Source organism: Arachis ipaensis, chromosome B10, assembly GCF_059453495.1.
Source record: "Arachis ipaensis isolate K30076 ecotype BB chromosome B10, ASM5945349v1, whole genome shotgun sequence".
NCBI classification, from domain to species: Eukaryota; Viridiplantae; Streptophyta; class Magnoliopsida; order Fabales; family Fabaceae; genus Arachis; species Arachis ipaensis.
Window position 1 is genome coordinate 43743669 of NC_142435.1, and position 10236 is coordinate 43753904.

General features: G+C 38.0%; 1 non-coding gene across 1 annotated transcript; it reads left to right on the top strand.

Annotated features, from left to right (window-relative positions):
• The first annotated feature begins 2720 nt into the window (after positions 1–2720).
• On the top strand, positions 2721–2828 carry LOC148579859 (small nucleolar RNA R71). Its single transcript, XR_015895615.1, has one exon. It is a non-coding gene; the product is annotated as a small nucleolar RNA R71 (small nucleolar RNA).
• The last annotated feature ends 7408 nt before the right edge of the window (positions 2829–10236 follow it).

A 10236-nucleotide genomic window follows, 5' to 3' on the forward strand; every position in this document is an offset into this window, starting at 1 on the left:
CTTTTGTCTTCCCTTTCCCTTTTCTAGAGGTTTCTCCGGTCTTAGGTGACATAAATGGTAATGGAAAAACAAAAATCTTATGCTTTTACCACACCAAACTTAGAATATTGCTCGCCCTCGAGCAAGAGAAGAAAGAAAAGAAGAAGAAGAAGAGAAGATATGGAAGAGAGTGATGTGGAGTGTATTCGGCCAAGATAGAGGGGATAGGATTATGTGGTGTGAAAATGAAGGAGGGATGGAGGGGTTTATATAGTGAGGGGAGAGGGAGTAGGTTCGGCCATAGTGGGTGGGTTTGTGTGGGAAAGTGATTTTGAATTTTGAAGGTAGGTGGGGTTTATGGGGAAGAGTGGATGGATGTGAGTGGTGGTAGGTGGTAATAGGGAAGAGAGATTGAGGTGATTGGTGAAGGGTTTTGGGGAAGGGTGTTTATTGGGAAGAGAGGATGAATGAGAAGAGGGGAGAATATGAGTGGAGGTAGGTAGGGATCTTGTGGGGTTCACAAATCCTGAAGTGATCCTGTGGGGTCCACAGATCCTGAGGTGTCAAGGATTTACATCCCTGCACCAATTAGGCATGCAAAATGCCTTTGCATGCATTTTTGGCATTTAAACGCCGAAGTGATGCTTGTTCTGGGCGTTCAACGCCCATGTGCAGCATGTTTCTGGCGTTGAACGCCAGCTTCATGCTTGTTTCTGGCGTTCAGCGCCAACTCTTCTCAGGGTGTATTCCTGGCGTTTAAACGCCAGGATGTTGCTTGTTTCTGGCATTCAACGCCAGATCCATGCTCTGTTCTGGCGTTGAACGCCAGCCAGATGCTCCTTACTGGCGTTTAAACGCCAGTAAGTCCTTCCTCCAGGGTGTGACTTTTCTTCTGCTATTTTTGATTCTGTTTTTAATTTTTGTATTTATTTTGTGACTCCACATGATCATGAACCTAATAAAATATAAAAGAACAATAAAAATAAAAGTAGAATTAAATAAATAAAAATTGGGTTGCCTCCCAACAAGCGCTTCTTTAATGTCAATAGCTTGACAGTAGGCTCTCACGGAGCCACACAGGTGATCAGGTCAATTTTATAGATTTCCAACACCAAACTTAGAGTTTGGATGTGGGGATTCAACACCAAACTTAGAGTTTGGCTGAGGCTTTCCAACACCAAACTTAGAGTTTGATTGTGGGGGCTTTGGTTGACTCTGTACTGAGAGAAGCTTTTCATGCTTCCTCTCCATTGTTACAGAAGGATAGCCTTGGGCCTTAAACACAAGGTAGTCCCCCTTCAATTGAAGGACTAATTCTCCTCTGTTAACATCTATCACAGCTCCTGCAGTGGCTAGGAAAGGTCTTCCAAGGATGATGGGTTCATCCTCATCCTTCCCAGTGTCTAGGATTATGAAATCAGCAGGGATGTAAAGGCCTTCAACCTTTACTAACACGTCCTCTACTTGTCCATAAGCCTGTTTTCTTGAGTTGTCTGCCATCTCTAATGAGATTCTAGCAGCTTGCACCTCAAAGATTCCCAGTTTCTCCATTACGGAGAGGGGCATGAGGTTTATCCCTGACCCAAGGTCACATAGAGCCTTCTCAAAGGCCATGGTGCCTATGGTACAGGTATTAAGAACTTTCCAGGATCCTGTTTCTTCTGAGGCAATGTCAGTTGATCCAGATCACTTAGTTCATTGATGAGCAAGGGAGGTTCATCTTCCCAAGTCTCATTACCAAATAATTTGGCATTTAGCTTCATGATTGCACCAAGGTACTTGACAACTTGCTCTTCAGTAACATCCTCATTCTCTTCAGAAGAAGAATACTCATCAGAGCTCATGAAGGGCATAAGGAGGTTCATTGGAATCTCTATGGTCTCTAGATGAGCCTCAGAGTCCTTTGGTTCCTCAAAGAGAAACTCTTTATTGATCACTGGACGTCCCAAGAGGTCTTCCTCACTGGGATTCACATCCTCTTCCTCTTTTGTGGGTTCGGCCATGATTGTTATATCAATGGCCTTGCACTCTCTCTTTGGATTCTCTTCTGTATTGCTTGGGAGAGTACTAGGAGGTGTTTCAGTGATTTTCTTACTCAGCTGGCCCACTTGTGCCTCCAAATTTCTTATGGAGGACCTTGTTTCACTCATGAAACTTAGAGTGGCCTTGGACAGATCAGAGACTAAGTTTGCTAAATTAGAGGTATTTTGTTCAGATGATGGAAAAGGCTTGCTATTGCTGAGCCTGTTTCTTCCACCATTATTAAAGGCTTGTTGAGGCTTTTGTTGATCCTTCCATGAGAAATTTGGATGATTTCTCCATGATGAATTATAGGTGTTTCTATAAGATTCACCCATGTAATTTACCTCTGCTATTGCAGGGTTATCAGGATCATAAGCTTCTTCTTCAGAAGATGCCTCTTTAGTACTGTTGGATGCATTTTACCATCCATTCAGACTTTGGAAAATCATGTTGACTTGCTGAGTCAACACTTTGTTCTGAGCCAATATGGCATTCAGAGCATCAATTTCAAGAACTTCCTTCTTCTGAGGCGTCCCATTATTCACAGAATTTCTCTCAGAAGTATACATGAATTGATTATTTACAACCATATCAATAAGTTCTTGAGCTTTTGCAGGCGTTTTCTTTAGGTGAATGGATCCACCTGCAGAATGGTCCAGTGACATCTTGGAGAACTCAGACAGACCATAATAGAATATATCCAGAATGGTCCATTCTGAAAGCATGTCAGGAGGACACCTTTTGGTCATCTGCTTGTATCTTTCCCAAGCTTCATAGAGGGATTCACCATCTTTTTGCTTGAAGGTCTGAACATCCACTCTAAGCTTGCTCAGCTTTTGAGGAGGAAAGAACTTAGCCAAGAAGGCCGTGACCTGCTTATCCCAAGAGTTCAGGCTATCTTTAGGTTGTGAGTCCAACCATGTTCTAGCTCTGTCTCTTACAGCCAAAGGGAAAAGCATGAGCCTGTAGACTTCAGGATCTACTCCATTAGTCTTAACAGTCTCACAGATCTGCAGGAACTCAATTAAAAACTGGTAGGGATCTTCTGATGGAAGTCCATGGAATTTGTAGTTCTGTTGCATTAGAGCAACTAATTGAGGTTTCAGCTCAAAATTGTTTGCTCCAATGGTGGGGATTGTGATGCTTCTTCCATCAAACTTGGAAGTAGGTGTAGTATAATCACCAAGCATCCTCCTTGCATTATTATTATTTTCGGCTGCCATCTCCTCTTCCTTTTCGAAAATTCCTGTAAGGTTGTCTCTGGATTGTTGTATTTTAGCTTCTCTTAGTTTTCTCTTCAGAGTCCTTTCAGGTTCTGGATCAGCTTCAACAAGAATGCCTTTTTCCTTATTCCTGCTCATATGAAAGAGAAGAAAACAAGAAAAGAAGAGGAATCCTCTATGTTACAGTAAAGAGGTTCCTTATTGTTAGTAGAAGAAGAAAGGGAATGAGAGTGAAGAAGAATGGATAATCCAAACACAAGGGTGAAGATAGGAGCAGAGACATGAGATGAGGAGAAGTGTTAGTAAGTAATTAAATAAATAGAAGAAGATGAGAGTGAGGAGTTTTCGAAAATAATTTTTTGAAAAGGGGTTGATGATTTTCGAAAATTAAAGGAGAAATAAAATTAAAATTTAAATTTAAAACAATTAATTAATTAAAAAGAATTTTTGAAAAAGAGGGAGGTATTTTCGAAAATTAGAGAGGGAAGAGTAGTTAGGTGGTTTTGAAAAAGATATGATTGAAACAAAAAGATATGATTGATTGAAAAAGATTTGAAATTTGTTTTTGAAAAAGATATATTGAAATTGAAAAAGATATGATTGAAACAAAAAGATAAGATTGATTGAAAAAGATTTGAAAGTCAATTTTAAAAAGATAAGAGGTTAGGGTAGAAGTTAGAAAGAATTTTGAAATTGATTTTGAAAAAGATATGATTGAAATTGAAAAAGATTTAATTTTGAAAACTAAAGTTGATTACTTGACTAACAAGAAACAAAAAGATATGATTTTAAAATTTAAAGATTGAACCTTTCTTAATAGGCAAGTAACAACTTAATATTTTTGAATCAATCATATTAAATGCTAATAAGATTTTCGAAAATTATGAAAAAGATTTTTGAAAATTAATTTTGAAAATTTCGAAAATTATGAAAGAAAAATGAGAAAGATTTGATTTTAAAAAAAAAGATAGAATTTTTAAATTGAAAACTTGATTTGACTCATAAGAAACAACTAAATTTTAAAATTTTTTGAAAAAGTCAACTCAAATTTTCGAATTTGATGAGAAGAAAAAGGGAAAGATATATTTTCTTTATTTTTTTTTGAATTTTTAATGATGAAAGAGAAAAACACAAAATTGACACAAAACATAGAAATTATGAATCAAAACAACTAATGCACGCAAGAACACTATGAATGTTAAGATGAACACCAAGAACACTTTGAATGTCAAGATGAACACCAAGAACTTATTTTTGAAAATTTTTAAGAAAAGAAAAACATGCAAGACACCAAACTTAGAAATTTTCAAACTTTAGACACTAACAAATTGAAAATGCATATGAAAAACTAGAAAAGACACAAGACAAGAAAATATGAAGATCAAACAAGAAGACTGGCCAAGAACAACTTGAAGATCATGACGAATGCAATGCATGAAATTTTCGAAAATAATTTTTAGAAAATTAAAAAGATGCAATTGACACCAAATTTAAAACATGACTCTAGACTCAAACAAGAAACTTAAAATATTTTTGATTTTTATGATTTTATAATTTTTTTGGATTTTCGAAAATTTATTTTTAGAAAAGCGAACAAAAGAAATTTCTTTTTTTTAGTTTTTTTTTCGAAAATAAGAAATATAAAAGCTTAAAAATAAAATAAGATTACCTAATCTGAGCAACAAGATGAACCGTCAGTTGTCCAAACTCGAACAATCCCCGGCAACGGCGCCAAAAACTTGGTGTGGCGAAATTGTTATTCAGATGTAAAATTTGTTGCTCGTTCTCCCCCTGGCAATGGCGCCAAAACTTGGTGCACAATACCATGGTCCAAACATAACTTCACAACTTCGCGCAACTAACTAGCAAGTGCACTGGGTCGTCCAAGTAATAAACCTTACGTGAGTAAGGGTCGATCCCACGGAGATTGTTGGTATGAAGCAAGCTATGGTCATCTTGCAAATCTCAGTTAGGCGGATAGTAATTGGTTATAGAGTTTTCGAATAATAATAACAAATAAATAGAAAATAAAGATAGGAATACTTATGTAAATCATTGGTGAGAATTTCAGATAAGCGTATAGAGATGCTTTCGTTCCTCTGAATCTCTGCTTTCCTGCTGTCTTCATCCAATCAGTCCTACTCCTTTCCATGACAAGCTGTATGTTAGGCATCACCGTTGTCAATGGCCACCTGTCCTCTCAGTGAAAATGGTCCAATGCGCTGTCACTGCATGGCTAATCATCTGTCGGTTCTCGATCATACTGGAATAGGATTTACTATCCTTTTGCGTCTGTCACTACGCCCAACACTCGCGAGTTTTAAGCTCGTCACAGTCATTCAATCCCTGAATCCTACTCGTAATACCATAGACAAGGTTTAGACTTTTTGGATTCTCAAGAATGGCCGTCCATGGGTTCTAACTTATACCACGAAGACACTAATAACTCGGACTCGGTCCCCTGTATTAGATATCCAAGAGATACTCATTCTAGCTTGTGTGCATGTAGAACGGAAGTGTTTGTCAGGCACGCATTCATAAGTGAGAATGATGATGAGCGTCACATAATCATCACATTCATCATGTTCTTGGGTGCGAATGAACATCTTAGAAGCGGAATAAGTTGAATTGAATAGAAAAACAGTAGTACTTTGTATTAATTCATGAGGAACAGCAGAGCTCCACACCTTAATCTATGGAGTGTAGAAACTCTACCGTTTGAACATACATAAGAACAAGGTTCAGGCATGGCCGAATGGCCAGCCCCCATAAAGGTCTCAGATCGCATAAAACTAATCCCAGAGAGTCTAAATACAATAGTAAAAAGTCCTATTTATACTAAGCTAGTTACTAGGGTTTACAGAAATGAGTAAATGATGCAGAAATCCACTTCTGGGGCCCACTTGGTGTGTGCTTGGGCTGAGCATTGAGCTTTACATGTGTAGAGGTCTTTCTTGGAGTTGAACGCCAGTTTGTAACCTGTTTCTGGCGTTTAACTCCACTTTGCAACCTGTTTCTGGCGTTTGACTCCAGAATGCAGCATGGAACTGGCGTTCAACGCCAGTTTACGTCATCTATCCTTAATCAAAGTATAGACTATTATATATTGCTGGAAAGCCCTGGATGTCTACTTTCCAACGCAATTGGGAGCGCACCATTTGGAGTTCTGTAGCTCCAGAAAATATACTTTGAGTGCAGGGAGGTCAGAATCCAACAACATCTGCAGTCCTTCTTCAACCTCTGAATCTGATTTTTGCTCAAGTTCCTCAATTTCAGCCAGAAAATATCTGAAATCACAGAAAAACACACAAACTCATAGTAAAGTCCAGAAATGTGAATTTTAATTAAAAACTAATAAAAATATACTAAAAACTAACTAAATCATATTAAAAACTATGTAAAAACAATGCCAAAAAGCGTATAAATTATCCGCTCATCACATAGCCTCGATTCACTTAGTGAAATAATAAATTGCTACAATCAAGAATTTGACTTGGCCAGGCCTTTGTGGAAAAGGTCCCAGCAAGTCTACTCCCCCATTTTACAAAATGTCTCATCAGAATCACAAAAATGAGCTCTTAAGGTGGAGCTTGGCAGAGATTTCCATGTACCTGACACTGTAAACATCTTTTGACGTAATCCATTGCATATTTTATGATTGTGGGCCAATAATACCCTGCTTTTACAACCTTCTGTGCTAACAACCTGCCTCCTATATGGTGGCCACAACACCCTTCATGTATCTTCTGCAACACATAATTTATTTGTTGAGGTTTGAGGCATTTAAGTAGGGGGTTGCGAAACACTTCTTTTATATAATTGCCCATTGATCATGGTATATTTTGCTGACTTTAATCGTAACTTCCTGGCTTCTTTCGTGTCATTAGGAAAAATTCCATGCTCTAGGTACATGCATATGGGATCTAGCCAGGCAGTGTTATCCCTTATATGGGATATCATAATATCAAAAATACCTACAGATGGTTCCAAAAGTACCTCTTGAATTAGATCAGTTATCACTACCTGGCTTAGTGCTGGTTAACTACAGGCAGTGTTATCAGCTCGTGTGTTTTGCTCTTGGGGCACATGCTTAATACAAAATGATTTAAAATTTGAGATTTCGCTTTGTACCTTCTTGAGATATATTTGTGAGAGTGGATCCCATGCTTGATACTCGCCATTAACTTGAGAGGTTACAATCTGAGAATCACTAAACACTGTGAGCTTTGTTACCCCGACCTTATGTGCTAATGCCAATCCTGTAATTAGGGCTTCATATTCAACTTAATTGTTTGAAATTGGAAAATCAAACTTAATGGAGGCTTTAATGCGAATCCACTCCCTTAATCAGGATGATTTTTGTACTTCCAAATTTAGTATTCGAAGCCTTATCTACATGGAATTCCTAGGTCAAGAGTTCGAGAGTTGATCTCAGCCAAAAAATATACCATTGTTTGTGCCTTTATAGTAGAGTGTGATTTGTATTGTATATCAAATTGTGATAACTCTATGGACCAGCTCATCATCCGACCTTCCAAATCTGGCTTTTGCAAAACTTGTTTTATTGGTTGGTCGATTCGCACAATTATTAAGTAATTTTGGAAATATTGCCTTAACCGACGTGCAAATATTGAGGCTTTTAGGGCTTGACATATACAAAATAGCTTGGCACCTTTTAGGTTTAGCTTCAATACCTCTCTGGGTTACCATAAACTTGGGAAACATTCCTCCCCACACCCCAAATGCACATTTGGCTAGGTTCAATCTCATCTTATGAAGTCGGAGACAATGAAAAGTTTTTCACAAATCAGCGATCAAGTCAGCATCTATTTTGGGTTTTTATTGATATATCATCAATATAAACCTCTAATTCCTTCCAACTTGCTCCTAGAACACTTTAGCCATCAATCTCTAATAAGTGGTCCCTACATTTTTTAAACCAAAAAGACATTACAGTGTAACAGTAAATTTTCTCTGGAGTAATAAAAGTTGTTTTATCTTCATCTGGTTGGTGCATCGAAATTTGATTATAACTGCCATATACATCTAAAAAACTTAATATCCAATAACCAGATGAAGAATTAATCATATTGTCAATGTTAAGTAAAGAAAAACAGTCTTTGGGACAGACTTTATTTAGGTCAGTGTAATCTACACACATTCGCCATTTTCCATTGGAATTTTTTACCATTACAACATTGGACAACCATGTTAATTATGTGAGGTCTCTAATGAAACCAGCATTCAATAACCCTTGGACTTGTCTCTTGACCTCGTCAGCTCGGTCTTGTGAGCGGGGTCGATAGCTAATCGGTGGGACATGAACATAGGATCAATACCTGGCATATCGAATGGTTCCCATGCGAACAGATCGACATTACCTCTTAAGAAATTTTGGAGTTCTGACTTTAGGGAATAGGGAAAGTCTTTGTTAATGAGTGTGTATTTTTCTGCATCATCCTAGATTTGGAACTTTTCTAAGTTCCCATTGGGCTCGGGCCTCAGTTTCTCTTGAACTCAAGAATTCAAGTCCACTAGAAATATTCCCGTGGACTCCTTCTCTTTATCCCTCAAGATCAGAATTGCGTTGTTACATTTGACAGCCGCCACCTGATCTCCTCGGATTATTGCAACCCACCCTTTAGACGTTAGATACTTCTTAACTGAAAGCTTCATTAAAATGAACACGCAAAGATAATTAAGGATTTTTTGTTCGAGAATGACATTATGTGTCCTTAAATCCTTCAAACCGACGAATTCTGCTTGCACAACTCGAGCTTCGGATCCTTCTCCTATTGTAAAGAAGAGGTTAATAGCCCCATTAGGCTTGATATAATGAACTCCCAAACCCACAACCCTGGGTAAGTGTGGCTTGAAATGTTGGTCTTTAAGGCCTAACGCATCAAATGAACAAATTTGAGTTCGCCTCTGTATCCACTAAAATTCTTCTTACAATCCCATTACTTAACTTGGTCGTGACCACCTAAGGTTCATCATCTTCCTGTGTTACATATTGAAAATCCTTAGCAGTAAACCGGATAGTTAAAAAATTTTGTACTTTTAGAATTTCAGAACCTACAGCCTTAGCATCCCTTTTGACTGCACTCTTGGATTGTACTGAACCATTTTTTCCAACAACTACATTCACCACTACTTGTGCAGTAGCGTCTTGGTTCTCATTAGATTTAGTACTCTTGGGAGTCCTAGTTTCACGGTCATCCTGTTGTTATTCCGTCGAGGGGCTTAACATGTTGGACGATTTTCAGAAACTTTCTGTCTTGGAGGGTGATAAACACCAATTTTGTAGTTTATCTTGTGCTTAATTTAGGGGATTTTATCAACTTATCCCACATTTATTCGATGAAATAGCATGGTTTTATAATTCTCCCTAATTTTTGCTTAATAGTTAAAAATATGCTTTCAAGGCCTTTAATTTGCCAATTTTAATTCACTACAATCCCATTCGATGCCTTGATATATTTATTGAGTGATTTCAGGCTTATAAGGCAAGGATTGGATGGAAGAGGTGAAGAGAAAAGCATGCAAAGTGGAGAATTCATGAAAAATTTGCTGAACTCAAGGCCACGCGCATGCGTCACCCACGCGTACGCATGAGGAGGACATTTGCAAGGCCACGCGCACGCGTCAGTCACGCGTACGCATGAGGATGGAATTTGCAAGGTGACGCGCACGCGTGACGCTGGTTACGTGACCTCATTAAAGGCAACACGCTGGGGGCAATTTCTGAGCTTTTCAGGCCAAATCCAACTCATTTTTGAGCCTATTTGATGCAGAATTCAAGATTCGACAAAGGGGGAGCAATTTGATTAGCTTAGGATGATGCTTTAGGTAGTTTTCTAGAGAGAGAATCTCCCTCTTCTCTCTAGAATTAGGGTAGAATTAGGTTAATTCTTCTTAGATCTAGGGTTTAATTCTTGTTTTCATCTTATTTTCTTTACAATTTCTTGTTCCTACATCTTTTTTCTCTTAGTTTTCTTGTTAATTTCTCCTT